We start from the raw sequence: 25,391 nt of genomic DNA on the forward strand, positions 1-25,391 counted from the left end.
ATACCCACTCCAGTCACCCTGCCAAGGTGAATGCAACACCCCAACAGGCATCTGTTCCAGTTGGCCCTCTAGGCTGGCCCCCATGTGGAGTGTGCCAGGACTTCCAGCACATGCCAGCTCCAGCTGTAGCTATTCCTGTGTAAAGAACACTGCAGGCATTGCCCGCTTCAGCTTTAGACTTTCTGCCATTGTGGCTCTGGTGCAAAGCATCCTAGAGATGCCTGGTTTGGGGCCCTTACAGCTCCAGCTATCCTTTTGGGGTGGCCATAGTGCAGAGCAACCCAGGAACCAGATCCTACACCTGCTCTAACCAGCCAGCCAAAGCCACAAGGTACGTACAATTTCTACACAGTACTTTCCTACACAAGGCACCTCGTTTAAGACAGGAAAAGTAGCCGTTCCACCTAATTCATAGAAACAAATATGGAAAAGAACACAGAGTGAGAAAGCATAAAACTGTGTTCCAAATGAAAGAACAAAACCTTAGAAAGAACCACCTGAAATGGAGATAAGCCATCTACTTGGTAAAAAGTACAAAGTAATGATCACAAAGGTGCTCCAGGGACTTGAGAGAAAGGTGGATGTACTCAGGGACAATGTCAACAAAGAGACAGAAAATATGAAAAAAAAAAAAATCAAATTTGAATAAAATGAAAATTAGAATAGAAAGAATCAACAGCAGATTGGACCATGCAGAAGAACTGATCAGTGATTTACAAGACAGGGTGGTGGAAAGCACCCAAGCTGAACAGCAAAGAAGAATTTAAAAATTAGGATGGCTTAAGGAAATTCTGTGATGAAGTCAAGAACAGTAACTTTCACATTATGGCCCTCCCAGAAGAAGAAGAGACAGAGGAGGTAAAACACTTATTTGAAAAAATGATAGCTTAAAGTATCCCCAACATGGGAAAATAAGCAAATATCCAGGCCTATGAAACACAGAAAGCCTTTTTCAAGATTAACACCAAAGAGGTACACAACAAGACATATAATAATTAAAATGGCAAAAATAAAAGAGAATCTAAAAGTGGAAAGACAAAAAACCAAAAGTTACATACCAGAGAAACCCAATAAGGCTATCACTGATTGTTCAGTAGAAACGTTGCTGACCAGAAGGGTGGGACATGATATATTCAAAGGGCTGAAAGAAAAAACAAAAACAAAAATATAACCAAAAATATTGTGCACAGCAAGATTATCATTTAGAATTGAAGAAGGAATAAAGAATTTTAAAGAAAAATGTGATTTAAAGGAGTTCATCACCATTAAACCAGCCTTACCAGAAACATTAAAGGGACTTCTCTATATGGAAAAGAAAAGGTCATCAGTAGAAGAAAATTATGAAAAGAAAAAAATTTCATTGATAAAAGCAAACATACAATAAAAGTAGTAGATTAATCACTTACAAAGGTAGTATAACATTAAAAGACACTAATAGTAAAATCAAGTCTATCTAAAAAAATAAAGGGTACACAAAATGACATAAAATGTGACAGTTATATTTAAAAATATGGAGGGGGATAATAAAAACGTAGCTCTTTTAGAAGGTGTTCATACTGTTATATACATAGGATTTTATATATGGACCTCACAGTTCACAAAACAAAAACCTATGATTCATTCACAAAGGTAAAGAGAAAGGATTCCAAACATGACACTAAAGAAAATCATCATATCTATCCCAAGGGAAGAGAAAAAAGAAGGAACAGAGAACTACAAAAAAACAACCCGGAAAACAATTAAGAAAATGGCAGTAAGTACCTATCTATCAATAACCACTTTAATGTAAATGAAATAAATGATCCAATCAAAAGACAGAGTATCTAAATGGATAAGACAAAACCAAAACAAACAAAAACAAAAATGAAGTACATTCTTCCCACAATAGATTCACTTCATAACTAAAGACACATACACTCTGAAAGTAAAGGTGTGGAAAAATATACTCCACCTAAAAGAAAGAAGGAAAATAAGGCTGGATTAGCAATAGACATTATGTATGTATGTATGTATATACTTATTTATTTCATGTTTGCTTATTTGAGAGAGAGAGAGCGTGAGCAGAGGAGGGGCAGAGAGAGGGAGACACAGAATCCAAAGCAGGCTCCAGGATCTGAGCTGCCAGCACAGAGCCAGACGTGGCACTCGAACCCACAAACCCTGAGATCATGAACTGAGCTGAAGTCAACTGACTGAGCCACCCAAGCACCCCAGCAATAGACTTTAAAATCAAAACTGTAACAAGAGACAGAGAAAGGTATTACAGAATGATAAAAGGCTGAGTCCAACAAGAGGAAGTAACAATTGTAAATATCTGTGCTTCCAACACAGGAGGATCTAAATATAGAAAGTAAATATTAACAGATAATAAAGGAAAAAACCGATAATAATATAATAATAGTAGGGATTTTAACACCCCACTTGTATCAATGGATAAATCATCCAGATAGAAAATCAACAGGGAAACAATGGCTTTAAATGACACCTTAGACCAGATGGACTAAAAAGATATATGCAGAACATTCTATCCAAAATCAACATAATAAACATTCTTTTCAGGTGCATATGGAACATTCTCCAGGATGTATCACATTAGGCCACAAAAAAAGTTTCAAACATTTTTAAATGGTTGAACTCATAAAGCTTATTTTCTGGCCACAAGGTTATGAAACTAGAAATAAATTTCAAGAAGAAAAAAATCAACAAAACACAAATGGAGGCAAAAAAAAAAAAATGTTACTCAAAACCTAGAGGCTAAGGAGCAAAATCAGAGAGAAAATTTAAAAATATCTAGAGACTGACAAAAAAAGAAAGAAACAGAATGTTTAAAATTTGGGGGAATGCAGCAAAAGCTATTCGAAATGGGAAATTTATAGCAAAATAAGCCTACCTCAAAAATAAGGAAAAATCTCAAAAATAACACAATCTAAACTTTGCCTAGAGGAATTAATAATAAGAACAAAGTCCAAAGTTAGGAGAAGGAAGGAAATCATTATGATCATGTAAACTATTAAGAAAACAATAGGGGAGCACCTGTGTGGCTCAGTCAGTTGCCCAACTCTTGATTTGGGCTCAGGTCATAACAACAGTCATGAGATTGAGCCCTGCATAGGGCTCCATGGTGAACATGGAGCCTGCTTGGGATTCTCTCTCTCCCTCTCTGCCTCCTTTTCTCTTCCTCTCAAAATAAACAAACATTAAAAAAAAATGAAAATAGGAAAAAATCAAAACTGAGAGTTGGTTCTTTGAAAACAAAAACAAAATTGATAAATGTTTATCCAGAGTTATCAAAACAAAACAAAAAAAAAAAGGAGGACTCAAATAAAAGTAGAAATAAAAGTTAAAACTGACACCCAGAAACAGAAATACAAATAGTAAAAGAGACTCGGTAAAAATTATAAATCAGGGGCACCTGGGTGGCTCAGTAAGTGTCCAACTTTAGCTCAGGTCATGATTTCAGGGTTTGTGAGTCTGATCCCCACATTGGGCTCTGTGCTGACAGCTCACAGCCTAGAGCTTGCTTCACATTCTGTGTCTCCTTCTTTCTCTGCCCCTCCCCTGCTTGTCCTTTCTCCGTCTCTCAAAATCAAATAATCATTAAAAATTTTAAATCAACAAATTGGAAAACCTAGCAGAAATTGATAAATTCCTAGAAACATATCTTTAAAAACTGAATCAGGAGAAAACAGAAAACCTAAAAAGACCAATTACTAGTAATGAAAATCAGTGATCAAAAGCTCCCAATGAACACAAGTCCAGGACTAGATGGCTTCACATATTAATTTTATCAAAATTTAAAGAAGAGCTAATATATATCCTTGCCAGAATATTCCAAAAATTTGAGGAAGAAACTTTTCCCAATTTCTATTATGAGCCTGCATTACCCTGAAACCATAACCAGACAAAGACACTATAAAAAAAGTGAAAATTAGGGGTGCCTGGGTGGCAGTCGGTTCAGCGTCTGACTTCGGCTCAGGTCATGATCTCAGGGCTCATGGATTCAAGCCCCAAGTCAGGCTCTGTGCTGACAGCTCAGAGCCTGGAGCCTGCTTCAGATTCTGTGCCTCCCTCTCTCTCTGACCCTGACCCACTTGCATTCTGTCTCTCTCTCAAAAATAAATAAACATTAAAAAAAAAAAGTTAAAATTACAGGAGCCCCTGGGTGACTCAGTTGGTTAAGTTCCAGACTTTGAAAACATAAACAAAATTGATAAATGTTTATCCAGAATTATCAAAACAAAAAACAAAAACCAAAAAAGGAAGACTCAAATAAAGTTAAAACTGACACCCAGAAACACAAATACAAATATTAAAAGAGGCTCTGTAAAAATTATAAATCAGGGGCACCTGGGTGGCTCAGTCATTTCAGTGTCCAGCTTTGGCTCAGGTCATGATCTCATGGTTTGTGAGTTTGAGCCCTGTACTGGGCTCTGTGCTGACAGCTTAGAGCCTGGAGTCTGCTTCAGGTTCTGTGTCTCCCCCTCTCACTGCTCCTCCTCTGCTCAGTTTGTCTCTCTCAAAAATAAATAAAACATTAAAAAAATTAAAATTACAGACTAATATCCCTGATGAACATAGTTACAAAAATCCTCCACAAAATATTAGCAAGCCAAATCCAACAATACATTAAGAGGATCATTCACCACCATCACCTGGGTTTTATTCAGGGGATGCAAGGATGGTTCAATATCTGTAAATCAATTAACATATATATCACATTAATAAAAAAAAACAAAAATCACATGATTATCTCAACAAACGGAAAAAAGGCATATGACAAAATTAAACATCGATTTGTGATAAAAAAAAAAAAATCTCAACAGAATGGGATTAGAGGGAACATAGCTCAACATAATAAAGGCCATACATGAAAAACCCACAGCTAACATTGTATTCAATGGTGAAAAGCTAAAGATTTTTCTTTAAGATTAGGAACAAAGCAAAGTTGTCCACTCTTACTACTTTTATTCTGCATGGTACTAGAAGTCCTGAACACAGCAGTAAGACCAGAAATGAAATAAAAGTGTCCAAATTGATAAGGAAGAAGTTATACTGTTACTCTTTGTAGTGACATATTCCATATAGAAAATCCTGAAGACTCCATCAGAAAACTAAACATATAAATAATTTCAGTTAAGGTATAGGAATCAATAATCAATATACAGCATCAGGTACGTTTTTACACACAAAAAACAAAGTAGCAAAAAGAGAAAATAAGAAAACAGTTCCATTTACAATTGCATCATAAAAAAATAAAATACCTAGGAATAAATTTAACACAGGAGATGAAAGTCCTGTATTCTGAAAATTATAAAACCTGGATAAATCAAATCAGAGATGGCACAAATAAATAAAAAAAATATATACCACTAATAAGAATATTATTAAAAAACCTATTCCACCGAAACCATTCAGTGCAGTCCCTAACATGATACCAATAGTATTTTTCGCAGACCTAAACAAAAAAATCCTAAAATTTATAGGGAAGGACAAAACACCCTGAACAGCTAAAGCAATCTTGAGATAAAACAACAACAACAACAACAACAACAAAACAAAACAAAACAAAAAAACTAGAGAGCTATCACAATCTCAGAACTCAAGCTATTTTATAAAGGTATAGCAATCAAAACAGTATGGTACTATACAAAGTAGACATGTAGATGAGTGGAACAGAATAGAGAACCCGGAAATAATCCCATGCTTATATGGTCACTTAATCTTCAATAAAGGAGGCAGGAATCTACTATAGGAAAAGGCAGTCTTTAATAAATGGTTATGGGAAAACTGGACAGCTACATACAAAAGAATGAAACTGGACCATTTTCTTACACTACAGACAAAAATAAACCCAAATGTATTAAAGACCTGTATTAAGACCTAAAACCATAAAACTCCTAGAAGAAAATATAAACAGTAATCTCTTGAACATTGATCTGAATCTGTCTCTTCAGGCAAGGGAAACAAAAGCAAAAATAAACTATTAAGACTACATCAAACCAAAAAGTTTTGCAAAGCAAAGGTAACCATCAACAAAATGAAAAGGCAGCCTACTGAATGGAAGATATTTGAAGATGATTTAGCTGATAGGATGCTAATTCCCAAAATATATAAAGTCCTCCTACAACTCAAAAAAAGAAAAGATTAAAAAATGGGCAGAGGACGAGAATATATATATTTCCAAAGAGTTACAGATGGGCAACAGACACGTGAAAAGATGCTCAGCATCGCTAATCATCAGAGAAATGCAAATCAAAACTACAATTGAGTATCATTCTTTTGGCTAGTGTCAAAAAGACAATAAATGACAAGTGTTGGCAAGGATGTGGAGAAAAGGGGACCCTCATGCACTGTTGGCAGGAATATAAAATTAGGGCAGCCAGTATGGAAAACTGTATGGAGGATCCTCAAAAAAGTAAAAATAGAAATACCATACGACCCAGTAATTTCACTCCTGGTTATCTGCCATAAGAAAATGGAAATGCCAATAAAAAAATGAAAATACTAATTCAAAATATATATGGATCTATGCAGTCCTATGTTTACTGCAACATTACTTACTATTTGCAATAGCCACAATATGAAAGCAACTTAAGTGTCCAAATGGATAAAGAAGATGTGGTATACCAAATGAAATATCACTTACTCATAGAAATCGATATAATTTTGCCAGTTCCAGCATCACAGATTGACTTAGAGGATATTATGCTAAGTGAAATAAATGAGACAGAAAAAGTCAGAGACAGTAGGATTTCACTTATTTGTACACTTAAAAAGCAAAACCCACAACAAAAATAGAAATAGGCTGATAATTATAGACAACAAAGTAGTGGTTTCCAGAAGGGGAGTCTGTGGGGGGATAGATGAAATACATAGAAGAGATTAAAAGGTACAAACTTGCAGTTATGAAATAAATAATTCATGAGCATCTAAAGTATAGCATGGGAAATGCAGTCAACAATATTATAATAATTTTATATGGTGACAGATGGTAACTAGATTTACAGTGATCATTTTATAATGGATACAATTGTTGAATCACTATGTTTTTGAAATATTGTACAACTATATTTGAATTAAAAATTTAAAAATACAAATAGAAAAGGAGAAGCAGTCTTTATATTAAAGAGAAAGGATAACCCTAAAACTTATCTTTTCAGCTGGAAAAGTGCTATCTATTCAGAGAACTTGATAGAAGATCATGAGATCTTTATGAGCAAAGATTTAATGTTTTCATTCCCAATACATTTACATTGGTGTACACAATGTTTACTATAGAATAGACTCTCAATAAATATATATTTCAAATAAAATCTTATGTTACATCTACTATGGAACTTCCCTTTTGAAAATATTTAACCAGAATTCTATAAATCCTTTACATTCAATTTCTGACTTACAATGCGAAGGATAGAGGAACACTTTCAATGGCATCAAAAGAAACAATGTGAGAAATCTAGAATGTAAGACATTTTATTAGACAACTGGTGGGGTTTCTTCAAAACTCCATGAAAGTCATAAAAAGGTATTTTTAAAATTAAAAGAAACACAACTTAATTATAACATTAATATGTTATGATCAAGAGGTTTTGCATGAAACTGAATACGATGTAAATGTTAGATGGTGTCAGGGAGTTACTGGTAGGTATGATAAAGGTATTAAGTGGTACTTAACACAATGTCCTTATTTCCTGTTGGTCCCGTACTGAAGTACATAAGGTGAATGCTATGATTTTTGTACCTCACTATAAAATTATTCTAGCAAGTAGATGAAACAAATATGCCAAATGTTAACAGCTGCTAAACCAGTGTTGGGTATATTGTTACTCATTATATAATTATTTTCATATGTTTGAAAATATTATAATAAAAAATAAAGTTATAAAAGAAAAAAGAGAATTATTGGTGGAGTAGCAAAGACATTTTCCCCAATCTACATCAATATATGAATTGACATTTTTATTTAATACAAGTCTCAAAATTCCTTATTTGGGGAATAAAAACTTTCTAAGAATTCTATCCCTTTGATACATTAATTTCAGGTTTGATATGATACATTCTATAACAGCATTTTTATTTCCTTTGTGCATTCAATACCTTCCTCTTCAATAATGTCTTCTAAGAAAGACTGAAAAAAAAGGAAGAAAGAAAGAAGGGAAAAATGGAGGGAAGAAATAAAAGAAGGAAGGAGAGAATGAAAAAAGGAAGGCAGGCAGACAGGCTGGCAAGCTGGATTACACTCGATTGGATGCAACTAAACTTTCTCATCAGTTAAAATTTCTCACAAGGTCCTTGCTTGAGGGGTTATAGGAAAACATAGAAAGTGACTCCTAAAGGCAGGCGTCTCTTATGAATGGCATGCATTTTTTGAGCATTATCTGCAATTTCAGAGATAACCCAGTGATATATCAGTATTAAGAAATTCATCACATGAATGGGTAAAAAAATTGTGGTTTATATACATCATGGAATACTACGTGGCAATGAGAAAGAATGAAATCTGGCCTTTTGTAGCAAGGTGGATGGAACTGGAGAGTGTTACACTAAGTGAAATAAGTCATACAGAGAAAGACAGATACCATATGTTTTCACTCTTATGTGGATCTGAGAAACTTGACAGAAGACCATGGAGGAAGGGAAGGGGAAAAAGTAAAGTTAGAGAGGGAGGGAGCCAAAACATAAGAGACTCTTAAGGACTGAGAACAAACTAAGGGTAGATGGGGGTTGGGGGAGAGGGGAAAGTGGGTGATGGGCATTGAAGAGGGCACCTGTTGGATGAGCAGTGGGTGTTGTATGGAAACCAATGTGACAATAAATTACATGTTAAAAAAAAAGAAATTCATCACAGTATTTCTTATGACAAATTTCATGGAATTCTGGTTTTTCTTTGGTTTTTATTTTTGTTTTTCCTGTGGCTATCAATGTCGTTTTTGCCATTGGTCACTAATCGTTATTGCTACTCTTGAAACCAATACTACATGGTATGGTAACTAACTTGAAATTAAATAAATAAATTTAAAAAACAGTTATGGTTTTTTAAAGTTTTCTGTTGGTCCAAAAAGCTGAGGAAATTAAGAGTTAAACCAAACAGGCAAATTTATGTGCGAAACTTTTCAAATCCTTAAATATAGCACAATATTAGTGCTTTCCTAATTTCGTCTGGAATAAAACTTTAAAAAATTATCTTGAGAAAGATGTGTTCTACCTAACATCCTGAGAAAAGCTGCTTCCAATTTTTCCCCCAGACCAGGGAATATAAAATGAAGACTATTAATGTTTGAGTCCCTCTGTAAACCAGAGCCTGAGACAATCTTCTTTAAATAGGTAAATATATTATGGGAACTTATCCCAGGGAATATGAATGAAAAACTAGTTATTATGAAACTGGTAAGGCATTTGAAATAACCAATTCAAGGATGCAATGAGTTGCTCACTGCCATGGGCAACTTGGAATTTATGCTTCTTGGCATTCTTCCATGAACCATGGAGAAAAAAATGCTGAATTGTCCAGCTGGGAGACTGTAGTTCCCTATTAATTAAGAATTTTCTGATAAGTCGTTAATTAGCTCATACTTGCAAGTTCATGCCTGAGTTAGAATGGATGGCTAGATCCACGTGGGTTCTGCACACCATGCAGCTTTGGCAAGATGTTGGCCTGGAATATGTGAAGCAGAAGTCAAGACAGATCACGCTGCAGTGGGTCAGCAAAAATGGACACTGGCCTGGGGCTGGATACTGAAATCATAGATGGAACGACAGAGAGGAGTCCATAAAGAGAAGAGAGGTACTAAGATATCTTTCTGACTGTGTCAGAGAACTAAATGTGAACAGAGTAGGACATGTATTAGAAGAAATACATCAAATAAACCATTAACAAGTAGGACAAAGTGTCCTTGAGGAAAGGTGAATATATAGGAACAGGTGACTGAACCCATGAAGTCTTCTGAAAAGAAAGTAACTCTTCTCTTGTGGAATTCTCACCACTTCTTGTCCCTGTGGGGGTATCTGTTGTTGCGCATCAGCCTTCTAATAAAGGACTGGCCTTCTAATTATCATACTCTTGTACAACCATGGCAGCAACCTTTCATAAAACCAAGCAATCTTAGCTGACAATTGCACGACCTAGTGCTGAAGTTTATAGCAACAGTACTACTAGATTCACAGACAGAGTATACTTTCTTGGTGTATTGTCATCAAACAGCTATGTCAGCTCAGTCCTTCTAGTTGATTTCTGTCATTGTTTTGTATTACTTCTATTGGCATCCAAGACTTTAGATCTAATAGTCACTCATCTTGTTTCACACTGCCAGCACACAGGCTCCTGCTAATACTATTATCTTGCTTGCCTATCTTGGTTTGTGTACTAAGCCTTCGCTCTTTGCAGCCACATATCCAGGATCCTGGCTTCTCATTATATCAAGGTGAATCTCTTGGAACTGGGAGTAAGACTCCTTTAAATGTGCTTAAAGCATTGTGATTCCTGATAGTGACACTTTATTGTACAGTTATGATAGATGAACAATCAGGTTGCATTACCCATTCTGGAAGTCCCAGCCTAAATTAATTCTCATGAGAAATGTGTAAGAATGTTTCAGTCCCCATTTACATTCCTAGACACATCTTTTGAAGGATAGGAGACAAACTGACCCAACTAGATTCCCTTTTTTTTCCATCCTTTACCTTCATGGGGAGGAAAAAAATTTCCTTCTACCCTTCTAGGTTCTTTGGGTGGTCCAATAATCAAACTAACCTAACACAGATTCACAGGAGAAAAACAAATTTAATGACACATGCAGGGGCCCCAAAAGAAAGTCAGACCCAAGAAGAAGCTATATTCTATATAGAAGAAGCTATATAATAACCAAGAAGAAGCCAAGTGAGGCTTATATGCCATTTTGAGGTAAGGAATGGGATAGAGCCCAGCCTTCAAATGGGAAGAGGGTAATTCACATACAATAACAAGAGCAGATGTTTGGCAATTAAATGTTTCTCTTTCCATACAGATAGGCCATTCAGATGAAAAAAAAAAAAGTTATCTCTTGGTACTAGCTCTCTTTCTGGATGAGGCTCTCTATCTAAATTATTTTAAGTAGTTTAAGGGTGAAAGTGTTTTTTCTTGAGTCTTCTGGGTTTGAATTGCCTTCAGTTCAAAATAGTCCACATGCCAAAGTGGCAGATTTTGGGGTGACTTACTCTAAATGCCTTCACTTTCCCATCTTTATTTCAAGGTTACAGAGTATCTCTATAATTTGCAAAAAAGAAAATAAAAAGAATAGAATGTATAGGTATGAACTCCCAATTAATTGCTGATAAAAACATGTTACCCCCCATATGAATTTTATACAGCAAGTTAAAAGTCTGAATTTGTAAATTGAGTTCATTCAAGCTTAAACTGGATTTGAGCTTCAAAAGCTCATAGCATTTGGTTTTGCTTATAAATAGTGCTTGACACTTCCCAAATTCAATTAGTTTCGATTCTTGCAAAGTCACATTATAAGCAAAACTTGAGTCTATAAGCCTATTTTAAAGTAGCCTAAGTATATTTTGGTATGTGAGATTATAGTTTTTGCTTTATTTCTTAAATTGTTACTTCATTTCCGGGAATAGATTAGTCCATTTTTTTATCATGAGTATTGCACTATTGGATATTTGGGGGACTGAAGGCTTTTTGTTTGATCCTTTTCAGTTTTTGCACTCTTTAATGACTTCCTTTCAGTGCTGAAATCAGGGAAACTATGATTCAGTTTTTCTTGCCTTGTGTAAGCTAGAAATGCCTTAAGTAGGTTTTTACTTGCTGTCCAGAAACTCTATGGAGAGATTTTTTTCATTTACTTCTTTTCTCTTTAAGACTAGCAAGTATTTAGAATACAGTAAGCAAACATTATATACACTTAAAGCCATGATTAGAGATATCCATTGTTTGTGAAATGTTATTTTGAAATGTCTTTTTCCTAAATCACATGGTGTCTTTAAAAGCCTGATTACAAGACAAAATAAGAGAGCAAAAAGAGGAACTATCTCCTATATATCTTTTTTATTATAAGGATAAGATAGGTTTACAGATAAACATTTAGAAAAGAGAGGTCAACACAACATAAAACAATCTTCTATACTCTCAACACTCAAAGATAAATTTTAACAGTTTTATGCACACCCTCACTGACTCTTCTCTACGCATATGAGATTAAAAATATAAGACTATATGGGGTTCTTGGGTGGCTCAGTCAGTAAGCATACCACTCTTGATTTCAGCTGAGGTCATGATCTCATGGTTCATGACTTCAATCCCCACATCAAACTGTGTGCTGACCTTGTGGAGCCTGCTTGGGGATTCTCTCCTCTCTCTGCCCCTCTCTCACTCTCTCTTTCTCAAATAAACATTACATATATACACATATATGTAAAATATAATGTACATATATATGAAATATAAGAATCACTCGAAAAGTGACCAGCAATGTCAATACTCATCATTGTTGTTATAGCTACATTTAGGCCACTTGATAGTGTGTTAAATCAGCCATTCATATACTCATCCAACATATCATTTGACTCTCTACTATGCTTTAGGCACTATTCCTGGAGATGAGCAAAAAGCAATAGAAAAAGCAGGTAACAATCCTTATTCTTTTGGAATTTACATTCCAGTGGAAGCAGATATGCTAGGGTGTGTGTGTGTGTGTGTGTGATAAAGAGACAGGTAAGTAGTACAGTAAGTGCTATGTGCTATGAAGTGTTAAGTGCTATGAAGAATGTAAATCAATGTAAAAGAACAAGGAGGCAACAATAGATGGTGGGAAAATGGTGTAATTTAAAATAAGTCAGTTAGGAAAGCATCACTTGTATTAAGGGAATATTTGAACAGGCTTTAAAAAAGGTAAGGGAGACAATTATGGGCAAATTTTGGAACAGAACATTCCTGGAAGCAAGTGAATGCCAAGCATGGAGATGAAGTTAAGTGTGATAAGGTAAGGGTTGCTGCTCTTGCCTTTCTTACTTATTCTGTTTCTGCCATCCTGGCTTTCTTGCTCTTCTTAGACACTTTCCCACAATCTGTTGTGGTGGAAATTCACTAGCAAAAACAAACATACGTTACAGGCAGTAGATCAATCACTTATGAAGTTACTAGGAAGATTAAAAGACAATGGTAGTTAAATCAATTATATTGACGAAAACTAGTGAAGGGATTCACAAAGTGAAAAGATGGAAAATATGACATCATATATATGAAGTGGGGAGGGAGGAGGAAAAATGTAGTGCTTTTAGAATGTGTTTAAACTTAGGCTACCATTGACTTATTATAGACTGCTATATGCATAGGATGTTATATATGAACATCATGGTAACCACAAACCAAAAACCTACTGCAGTATAAAAAAGATAAAAAGAAAGGAATCCATGTATAACACTAAAGAAAATCATCAAATTACAAAGGAAAAGAGCAAATAAAAAAAGAAACAGATAACTACAAATACAACCAGAAAACGATTACAAAATGACAATAGGTACATACCTATGAGCAATTACTTTAAATATAAATTGAATAAATACTCCATTCAAAAGACAGAAAGTGACTGAAGGGATTAAAAAAGAAAAGACCCATCAATATGCTGCCTACAAGAAACTCACTTTAGATTTAAAGACACATACAGACTGAAAGTGAAGAGATGGAAAAAGATATTCCAAGCAAATGAAGAGAAAAATAATCTGGGAGAACAATACATGTATCAGGCAAAATACACTTTAAAACAAAGACTGAAAGGAGCACTTGGGTGGCTCAGTTGGTTAAGCGTCCGACTTGGCTCAGCTCATGATCTCACTGTTTGTGGGTTCAAGCCCCACATCAGGCTCCATGCTCTGTCTCTCTCAAAAATAAATAAATGTTAAAAATTAAAAAAAAAAAAAAAACACAGACCGAAAAAATACAAGGAAGGATATTACATAATGATAAAAAGATCAATTCAACAAGAGAATAATTGTAAATACCTATGCACTTAACAGAGAAGCACCTAAATATAAAAAGCAAATACTAACCTATATAAAGGGAAAAATTAACAGTACAATAATAACAGTAAGGGACTTTACCACTCCAGCTATACCAATGGATATTTCATCCAGATACAAAAGCAGTATGAAAAAGGATTAGAATGACACATTAGAACAGAGGGACTTAACATATATGCACACAACATTCCGTCCAAAAACAGCTTAATATACTCCTTTGCAAGTACACATGGGTCATTTTCCAAGATACATCATGTATTAGGCCACAAAATAAGTTTCAACAAATTTAAGAAGACTGAAATCATATCAGGCATCTTTTCTAACCACAACAATATAAACTCAAAATCATTACATGAAAATAAAAATGGAAAAAAAAAAAAAAACAGGACAAAACAAAATAGAAACATGTGGAACCTAAACTATGTGCCACTAAACAACCAATGCTTCATACAAGAAATCAGGAAGAAAACGAAAATTACCTGGAGAAAAATACAAATGGAAAAAAATGGTTCAAAAAGTGATGCAGCAGGGGTGCCTGGGTGGCTCAATCAGTTAAGCATTGGACTTCAGCTCAGGTCATGATCTCAAGGTTTGTGAGTTTGAGCCCAGCATTGGACTCTGTCCTGACAGCTCAGAGCCTGAGCCTCCTTTGGATTCTATGTCCCGCCCTCTCTCTGCCCCTTCCCCACTCACTCTCTGTCTCCATCTTGGTCTCTCAAAAATAAATAAACATTTTTTAAAAAAGTGATGCAGCAAAAGTAGTTCTAAAAGGAAACTTCGTACTGATTAAGTCCTCCCTTAGCAAACTAGAAAAATCTCCAACAATCTAACCTGAAACCTAGAGAAATGAAAACAATGACAAAGTTTAAAGTTATTAGAACACACATTAATAAAGATCAGAGTTGAAATAGAGACCAAAAAAATTTTTTTTTTCATGGAAAAAAATCAATGAAACTAAGAGCTGGTTTTTTGAAGACATAAACAAAATTGATAAACTTTTGTCTACAGCTCATCACGGGAAGGAAAAAAGGGCTAAAGTCAAATTCAGAAAAGAAAATTCCAAATGGCATACAGAAATAAAAATATTTTAAAGACTATAATGAAAAATTACAGACAAAAAATATTTTAAAAACTGCAATAAATATTACAATGAAAAATTAATAAATTCCTAGAACATACAATATTCTAATACTGTATCAGGAAAAAATAGAAAATCTGAACAGACTGCTTACTAGTAATGAAATTAAATCATTATTTATAAAAATCTAATAAACTAAAATCCATTATCAGAATGTTTCACAAGTGATTCATACCAAGCATTTAAAAAGTTAATACCTATCGTTCTCAAACTATTCCAAAAATAGAAGAGGAAGGATGTAATTTGGATGTTTCCAAATTAATTGTATAAGGCATTACCCAGATACTAATACCAAATATACTACCATAGAAAAGCAATTATAGGTCAATACCCCTGATGAACAAGATGTAAAAATTCTCAACAAAATATTAGTAAACCAACTCAAATACATTAAAGGAATCCATCACCACAATCAAGTAGGGTGTAAATGATTATGAGGGGATAGTTCAATATTTGAAAAATAATCATGATATAGAAAATTAACAAAATGAAAGGTAAAAATCATATGAATATCTCAATAAATAAAGAAAAAACTTTTGACAAAATTCAACACCCATTCATGATTAAAAAAAAAAAAACTCTCAACAAAGACAGTATGGAGGTAATATACCTCAACATAATAAAGGCCTTATATGATGAATCTAGCTGACATCCTACTCAATGGTAGAAAGCTGAAAGCTTTTTCTCTAAGCTTAGAACAAAAGTAGTAGGTCCACCTTTATCGCTTTTATTCAACACAGTACTCGAATTCCTAGCTACAACAATCAAACAAGAGAAAGAAATGTCATCCAAATTGAAAATGAAGAAATAAAACTGTCAATGTTTGCAGTTGACATGACACTATACATAGAAAAACCTATAGACCCCAACAAATAACCCTTAGAACTAATGAATGAATTCAGTAAAATCCCAGGATACAAAATCAGTAAACAAAAATGTGTTGTATTTCTATACACCAATAACAAAGTAGCAGAAACAAAAATTAAGAAAACAATCCCACATACAATTTTATTTAGAAGAATAAAATACCTAGGAATAAATTTAATGTAGAAGAAAGAAATTGGAGAGGACACAAATAAATGAAAAGATATTCAAAGTTCATGGATTGGAAAAATTAATATTGTTAAAATGCCTATATCACCCACAGCAATGTTCAGAATCAGTGCTATTTCAATCAAAATATCAAGAATATTTTTCACAGAACTAAAACGAGTAATACTAAAATTTGTATGGAACCATAAAAGACCCCAAATAACCCACAGAATATTGAAAAAGAAGAATAACCTGGAGGTATCATGATCCCAGTTTCCAACCTATACTATAAAGCTATAGTAATCAAAACTGTGGTGCTGCCATAAAAACAGATACACAGATCAATAAGACACAATAGGGAGCCCAGTAATAAACCCATGCATATAGGAGCAATTACACTATGACAGAAAAGACAATAATATACAATGGAAAAAAGTCTCTCTAATTGGGAAAACTATACCAATTCATGCAAAGAATGAATGTGGACCACTTTTCTTACACCAGTTTCAAAAATACACTTAAAATAGTTAAGGAACTAAATGTATGACATGAAGCCATCAAAGTCCTAAAAGAAAATATAGACAAACTTATGGACATCACCCTTAGTGATATATTTCCACATCTGTCTCCTCAGTCAAGGAAAACAAAGCTTTAACAAACAGATGGGATCACATCAAACTAAAAAGGTTATGCACAATTAACAAAATCATCAACAAAATGTCAAGGCAACCAAGTGAATGGAAGGTATTTGAAAATGGTATGTCCGATAAAAAAAGCTAATATGCAATAAATATAAAAAGTTAGACAACTCAACAGGAAACAAAACAAATAATCTGATTGGAAAGGGGCAAAGAACCTGAATGGACATTTTGCTAAAGAAGACCTACAGATGGCCAACAATCACATGAAAATTTGTTCTTCATCACTAATCACCACGGAAATGCAAACTGAAACCACAGTGAGATATGACTTCATACTAGTCACAATGGCTAGTATCAAATACGTATGAAATAATAAGAGTTTCCAAGGATATAGATAAAAGGAACTCTCATGTCTTATTGGTAAAAATATAAATTGGAGCAGCCACTATAGAAAATAGTAAGAAAGTTTCTCAAAAGTTAAAAATACTATATGATCTAGTAAATATTTTTCTGTGTATTTACCCAAAGAAAATGAAATCACTCACTTGAAAGGACATAAGCACCTCTAGGTTTATTGTAGCATTATTTACAATAGCCAACAAACAGAGCAATCTAAGTGTTCATTAATAGACTAAAAGATAAAGAAGATGTAGTATATATACAATGGAAAATTACTCTGCCATAAAAAAGAATGCTATCTTGTCATCTGTGACAACATGGATGGACATGGAAGGTAAATTTATGGCAAGTGAAATACATCAGATAGAGAAAGACTAATACCACATGATTTCACTTATATGTTTTATTTAAAAATAAATAAAACCAACTATCAAACAAAACACACACGCACGTACACACGCACACACAGGGAAAAACAAACAAACCAACAAACAGAAATAAACCCATAAATACAGAGGACAAAAATAGGCAGCTGCCACCAGGGTGAGGGGATAGGTAAAGTAGGTGAAGGAGATTAGGAGATATAAACTTCCAGTTTTAAAATAAGTAAGTCATAGGGATGAAAGTACATAATAGAGAATATAGTCAAGAATACTGTAACAACTTTGGTTGTAACAGTTTGTAATTACACTTAGCGTGGGGAGCATTTTATAATGTAGGAATTGTAGAATCACTATGTTGTACACCTACAAATAATGTCAACTACACTTCAATTAAAAATTATTTTAAAATTGTATCACAGATTATATAATGACCTAAATTATGACCACAGAACTATGACCACAGGAAAGAAGTAGCATTGGAGAGAGTCGGGAGATAAAATCTTCAAGGTCTCAGTGGGTATAGCTTGGGGTTAGTAGATGACTGAGACATAGTGGGCCACATAATAAGACATTCAGAGCTGAAGGTTTTTGGGAGAAGGGAGGAAGGATAATATGGATATGGTAATGAGCAAACAGGGAGGATCTCTCTTTTACTTTGGATCCAACAGTATGAGAGATGTGGAAAAAAAAAAAAAAAAGAGCCAGCATTTGAGAAGCTTCGAAGAAAACAGTTAATTTAGGAAAAGGGCAGGTTTTTATTAGAGTCAGAAGAGAGAAGAATGGTAAAATATAGAGGAGTTCACTAATTATTGATTTTGGCTTTTAAAGAGCACAGTGGAAGGATTAAAGAAGTTAGAGAATGGAGGGAGATGGGATTCAAAAAAATAAAAAGGGTGGTATTAAAAGCCTGAAATATGTTAGAATCCAGAGCATAATGAAATAACTGGAAGTCTTGAGCTTCTGGCAATCACTGACATAACCATTATCCTGATGGTACAATTACCGTTAGTCCTACTTGTCTCAAGGCAGTGTTGTCTTGCAAGTTAAGAATTAAGGGTGATGAGAGCAGCGATCTCTTTGACATTGGCCTGAGGAACATTTTTCTAGGTATGTCTCCTCAAGCAAAGGAAAAAACAAACATAAACTATTAGGACTACACCAAAATAAAAAGCTTTTCTCTTTTTTTTTATTTTTTTTAATGTTTATTTATTTTTGAGACAGAGAGAGACAGAGCATGAACAGGGGAGGGTCTGAGAGAGAGGGAGACACAGAATCTGAAACAGGCTCCGGGCTCCGAGCTGTCAGCACAGAGCCCGATACGGGGCTCAAACCCATGGACCGCGAGATCATGACCTGGGCCGAAGTCGGACACTCAACCGACTGAGCCACCCAGGCGCTCCAATAAAAAGCTTTTCAACAGTGAAGGAAACCATCAACAAACAGAAAGTCAGCCGCCTGAACCAAAGTATAGAAGGAACTCATACAACTCAACACCGAAACAGAACAGAACAAAACAACACCCACAAGTAATCCAATTGAAAAATGAGCTGAGTGCCTGACTAGGCGTTTGTCCAATGAAGACATAAAGATGGGCAACCAACACATGAAAAGATGCTCAACATCATTAATCATCAGAGAAATGTATATGAAAACCACAATGAGCTGTCACCTTATACATGTCAGAATGGCTAGTAACAGACATGGAGAGATAACCAGTGTTCGCAAGGATATGGGTGAAAAAAAACAAACAAAACACTAATTCAGAGAAATATATGCAGCATTACTTATAATAACCAAGATACGGAAGCAACCCAAGACTCCAGCAATAAATGAATGGATAAAGAAGAGGTAACACACACACACACACACACACACACACACACACACACACACACCATGGAATATTATTCAGCCATAAAAAAGAATGAGATCTTGCCACTTGCAACAGCATGGATGGACCTTATACTATGTGAGTTGTGCAGAAAAAAACAAACACCCTATGATTGCACTTATATCTGGAATTGAAAAAACAAAACAAGGCAAAAACAGACCTATAACTTAAGAGAACAAAGTGGTGGTTACCAGATGGAACGGGGGTGCAGGTAGGAGCCAAATGGGTGAATGGGAGTGGGAATTACAGGCTTCTAGCTATGAAATGTATAAGTCATAGGTATGAATGGCACAACACAGGGGATAGAGTCAAAGGTATTGTAATAGCAGTGTATGGTGACACATGGTAGCTACACGTGTGTTGAACACAACATAACATAAAATTGTTGAAACACTACATTGGGTCACCTGAAACCAAGGTAACATTGTATCAAGTGCAATTCAGTGAAAAAAATTAAGTGTAGTGGGTGAGGGGATAATTGCTTTTGGTTAGCTCTGTGTCAAGACCCATTACTGAAGTCATCAAATATGCTATGACCTCACTGTAATGGATGAAGTGTATTCTATTGTATAGACACAAAATAATTCACAAAGTTAACTCAATAAGCACTATTAAATGCCTGCAAGGTGCCAGTCGCAAATGCTAGGGAGGCAGCCCAGAAATTCCACTACGGATTTTGCCTTGATTGAACTGGAAATACAACAGGGAAATATACAGGATGAGAAAGGGAATGAGCAATCCTAAATTACTATCAACGCTCAGGAGCAGTGGGCATGGGATAGAGGGTGGTGAGAAGTGAATGAAGCTGAATTACTAGGCAGAGATAAAAGTGTTGGATTGAATGAGGAAATAAACAGCACCTCTGGAGAACTAAAAGGACATAAAGCTTGAGACGACAGTGGATGGTGACTGGACAGTGGCATAAAGCCGAAGCAATGAGCAAATGCAGAACACACGGCCTTGTACATCTTGGTACAAGATTTTTGTTTCCTTTCATTTTGCAACTACTAGACAGTTGGATAGTTGCCACTTTTTTGCTATTATGCATGACCTGTTTGTTGTTTATGACAATGACTGTGTCTTAATTTTTTTTTTTAATGTTTATTTATTTTTGAAGGAGAGAGAGACAGAGTGTGAGTGCGGGAGGGGCAGAGAGAGACACACACGTAGAATCTGAAGCAGGCTCCAGGCTCTGAGCTGTCAGCACAGAGCCCGACACGGGGCTCGAACTCACAAACCCGAGATCATGACCTGAACCGAAGTCGGACGCTCAACCGACTGAGCCTTCCGGGCACCCCAACAATGACTGTGTCCGAATCTTTCCCTTTGGATGCTCTCTCTAGAATTGTTCAGTGGGAAGAAAAACAACATGAATATTTTAATCTAATTTTAAAATAATCTTTAATTAGTAAAGCCTCTCCCCCTTTGCTTTTCCCAAAACTTTGTATGACCATTTTTAAATTCTTTATGATAGATGAATCTTGAGGTCTCATTTTATTTCTTTACTTGTGATACTGAGCATTTCTTTTTCACTTAAACTTGGCTATATCTATTTCCTCTTCCCCTACCAGCCTAGTACATGCCTTTGCTTATTTTTATTAGAATTTTTTTTCTTTACTTGATTTTGAGAGTTTATTGTTATTGGTATAGTTTTTCACCTTATAATAATATTTTTCTGGCTTATCTCTGTCTTGACTTTTATATGATGTTGTTGCTATACAAAGATGTATTCTTGTTTTTTTACATTTATAATTTTTATGGTCAAAATTTTTTTGAGGGAGGGAGGGAAGAAGGGAGAGAGAGAGAGAGAGAGAGAGAGAATCTTCAGCAGGCTCTATGACCAGTGCAGAGCCTGACGCAGGGCTCATTCTCACAACCATGAGATCATGACCTGAGCCAAAATCAAGAGTAGGATGCTTAGCCCGATAAGCCACCCAGGCGCCCCTCCAGTAAAAAATTTTAATAGTCTTGTCATTTATGATTAAATATCTCATGTTATACTTAGAAAGGCTTTTCCCATTGTGAGATCTGTGGGGGTTTTTACTAGAATATCTGTGATTTGTCTTTATTTTTTGTTATTTGTAATTTTTATACAACTAGAATATGGAGTCTGAGGAAGAATGACTCAAAGATGTCCCTAGGATTTAAACCTACAGATTAAGAAACTAAACATGCCATTACTTAAAAGAAAAAAGTACAGGAAGAGGTGCCAAGGAGTAGCTCATGGTAGAAACAGTTTTGTTTCGGGGGCTGGAATGTTACTTACCTTCCAGAATTCTCAATTAACAGCTCCTTAAAAAAAAAAACAAAAAAAACAAAAAAAAAAAAACAAAAAAAAACGTTAAGTGATCCTAATTGCCTTATAAGATTATGACACTCAAAAAAAACCAAGAGCTTTAGAAAGAAGCCCAGGTATCAGTCACATACATTCACAGCACAAGTAGCCTACAGGATTATCCAAGCAGATTCCTGGTACAAGTCACTGTAAATTATCAAGAAAATAATTTCTCTTCTGCCCTCCATTAAAAGTGTGCTAGGGATATGCCCCTGAAAATGGCTATGATACATCATAGCTGGCTGGAATCTAAGTTATATTTAAGGTAAGTGGTTCTGAAAGGAGATAAAATGAAAATTCATAAAGCCTTTCACAAAAGGTATCACGTTGGTAATTATAGTTATTAGTTCACATCCAAATCTTCTAGGTGGACTTTTGTAGCTCTCTACTGTCTGCACATCTGCAAGTATAATAGGCTTCATTTCCATATTGTAGTCCTCATTTGAATATCATTTCCTGTTTACTCAGAGACAAGAAGTGAGTGCTTTTGGGCAACATATGGACAAGTTGTGTCCAGATAATAATGGAAAGACAGCATCTCATCACCATGATCAATAGAAATTGGAAACTATGGGGAAAAAGTTGCTGTTCTTGATTAAATATTAGCATTAATATTTTAGTAATAGTAACTATGAAATGTCCTTTCTCTCCTTGAATTCATTAAGCCACCAGAGAAGCTTTATAGACTCATTATCTTATTCACGTCGGGCTTTTCATCTATGAATCTCAAAGACTAAAAATTAGATTTAATAACTTTTGAGGTCATGGGACTTTTCACATCTACAGTATTATCCAGAACATCTACTTTATCGACTTGACTTTGACTGGCAATGTGATCTCTGAACTTCAAAAATTTAAATTCCACAAAGGTCCTTTTTTTGTTCAAGTACAGTACAAGTACAAAGACTGCACAAATCATAAAGAGATACCTCAATATATCATCACAAATTTGAGCACAACTGTGAAAGCCCAACCAATGCAATAAATAGAACACATCAGCACTTCAGAGCATCACTTTTTTTTAACATTAAAAAAAAGATGGCTTTTTTCCTCCTCCTTTCCCGCCTTTTCTTCTGCCTTCCGTTATTTTTTATCTAAATGGAACTACCATCTTTATAGTTAATGAATCAGACTCTACACTCATTAACCTCAGTGAAAAGCATTCTGAAATATTTGTGTACCTAGGTACTATTTGTTTACATTTTCTATCAAGTCTTAACCCCTGGTTCCAAGTACTGGGCAAGTGAACTGATGTTTTAGGACATAAAAAATTCTCCATCTCCAAATATGTTCACATAGATGTATCCCTAATCATCAGACAGTTTTTCTTGTAGCTTGTGATTAACTCTCCATAATTTCCAATAAATAATACTAATACTTTATATAACAGCACAAAAATATTTAATTTGCATTGCACCACTAGAATCTTGAACTTTTGAGTTCAGTGTGAATTCCAAGACCCTAACTCTTACATAAGGGTCAATTCCTGAGTTCTTTGACAGACCCTGAGTGGAGTTTGTCTTCATATCTGACTACTTGGCTGCCTCATTTATCTTTTCTAATACTTTACTTAATAAATACTTATTCTTGGGGTGCCTGGGTGGCTCAGTTAGTTAGGCGTCATGATCTCACAGTCCTTGGGTTCAAGCCCTGCCTCGGCCTTTGTGCTGCTGGCTCGGAGCGTGGAGCCTGCTTCAGATTCTGTGTCTCCCTCTCTCTCTGAGCCCCTCCCCTGCTTGTGCTTTCTCTCCCTCTCTCTCTCAAAAAATGAATAACATTAAAATAAATACTTAATCTTACTTATAAAAATATTTTATAGTGCTCATTAATTCTTAAGTCCCCAATTGGTGGACAACAATTTTAGTCTAAGCTGTCTGGTACATGGGCAGTTACACAACTAAATGCATTTGTGTGTGTGATTAATACCTGTATTTGATTTATGCAAGTAGCTTTTCTATTATTTTTAATTTTAAGAATTTTCTAATTGATAACAGTTACAGTTGTAGCTAAGGCTCTACTCCTTACCATTTGTCCCTTTTTGCCAGGTGGTACTCACTTTCCTCAAGTTGCTCTCTAAAGTTTCCATATATATTTTTATATTTTTTGAGTTAATGTTTATACTCATCAATAAGATATTCATTCTATAATGTTGTATCCTTTTACAACTTGATTCTTTATTTTACATTATGGCAGTTATTTCTGTGTAATAAAGCCGTTTTTATATCTATGTAACATTTCACCAGTGAATAAACCAGAGTTATCCATTCACCTATTAGTAAAAATTAAGCTGCTTCTACGTCTTTGCTAATATAACCATGCTACAATGAACACTGTTATTCCTGGAGGTTTAAATTAAGCTGAGTAAAACTATGAAGTGCAGTCTTTAACTTTACTAACAATTTCAAATTATTGTCCAGAGAAGTTATACTAATTTTACTTGAAATGGCAATATGCAAGTGTCCTCATTTCTCAAAACCTTGTCAATATTTTGCATTGTAAAACACTCTGTTGTTCAACGACGATGGGGCAATGGTGTGTTTCCATAACACTGAATCGGAGACAGTCCTACAACTTGTAGTTACAAAAAAGGGGGGAGGGTAAGATGCGAAGGGGAACTTCTACATGGCTTAAACATCCAAGTTCAAAACTGTGGCTTTAATTAAAAAAAAAAAGAAAAAGTAGGATTATTAGGCCATCATCCATGAATGCAGAAGTTTCCTATTTTTGCATTTATGATACAACATACTACTTTAAGTGCTCTGGAAATCCTAATGAGTGTGAATAGATATTTATTTTTATAGTATGAATATTTATGACTGGAAACTTATAGCATTACCAACTAGTGGGAGAAAGTGGACTATCTTTTAAGCAAAGTTGCTGTTATTTCATAAAGAAAGTTACACATATCAGAAAAATATTTTGGCCCCAACTGAAATATGTGTATGTGTGGGTTTTTTTTTAATATTTCATCCCCTTTACTAGGTATTTTGACAGAGATATTCAACTTCTTATTTAATTCCTTCACAGATAATCGACATCCCAATTATTTTCTTCTTTCTCCTCAAAAACTTCATTTTCTCAATCGCGTTGCCCTTCTCCTATCTTTTCCCTTCTCTTACATGAGGTTTTCCACTAACATTTCATCTAAGCTCAAAACTCTTTTTGATTATTACCCTATGTTTTCCACCATTGCCTTCATACGCTTAACTCTACTGCTAAGGTACTTGAAAGAGTAGATTGCCTCTTTAACACTCATTCATTGCACAGGCTGCTTACAGAAATGTGATGTCTGCCAGAAGGCTCCAGTGACCAGGGTCTCACGGTGTTTCTCTTTATTAACTTCTAAGGATCCATTTCAACCCCTGTCTTAGTAAAGTGTTTACAGTATGTGACACTATTCATTTATCACTCTTTTAAATAAAACATCAGTTATTGGTTGTATTCCTGATAACATACGTTATACAATTTATTTTAGAATGTTAATTCACAAAGTTATTCTTAATCACCTAGAATACAACCATGTGGGACTAATACAATTAATGTTCTTTTTTTTTTTTTTTTTTTGCTT

The 25,391-nt window shown here is 34.8% G+C and overlaps 1 long non-coding RNA gene across 3 annotated transcripts in view; it reads right to left on the bottom strand.

Moving 5' to 3' along the window:
• Positions 1 to 25,391, bottom strand: part of LOC123602146 — a 149,161-nt gene that overhangs the window by 19,352 nt on the left and 104,418 nt on the right. For 2 of the 3 annotated variants that reach the window (XR_006714388.1, XR_006714387.1), the window contains exon 2: positions 1,059 to 1,141. This is a non-coding gene — a long non-coding RNA (uncharacterized LOC123602146). Of the gene's footprint in view, positions 1 to 1,058; positions 1,142 to 21,754; positions 21,786 to 25,391 lie in introns of those variants that run through there. The other variant, XR_006714390.1, reaches the window with a different exon arrangement.

The sequence above is a fragment of the Leopardus geoffroyi genome, chromosome A1 (assembly GCF_018350155.1).
Source record: "Leopardus geoffroyi isolate Oge1 chromosome A1, O.geoffroyi_Oge1_pat1.0, whole genome shotgun sequence".
In the NCBI taxonomy this organism is placed as follows: Eukaryota; Metazoa; Chordata; class Mammalia; order Carnivora; family Felidae; genus Leopardus; species Leopardus geoffroyi.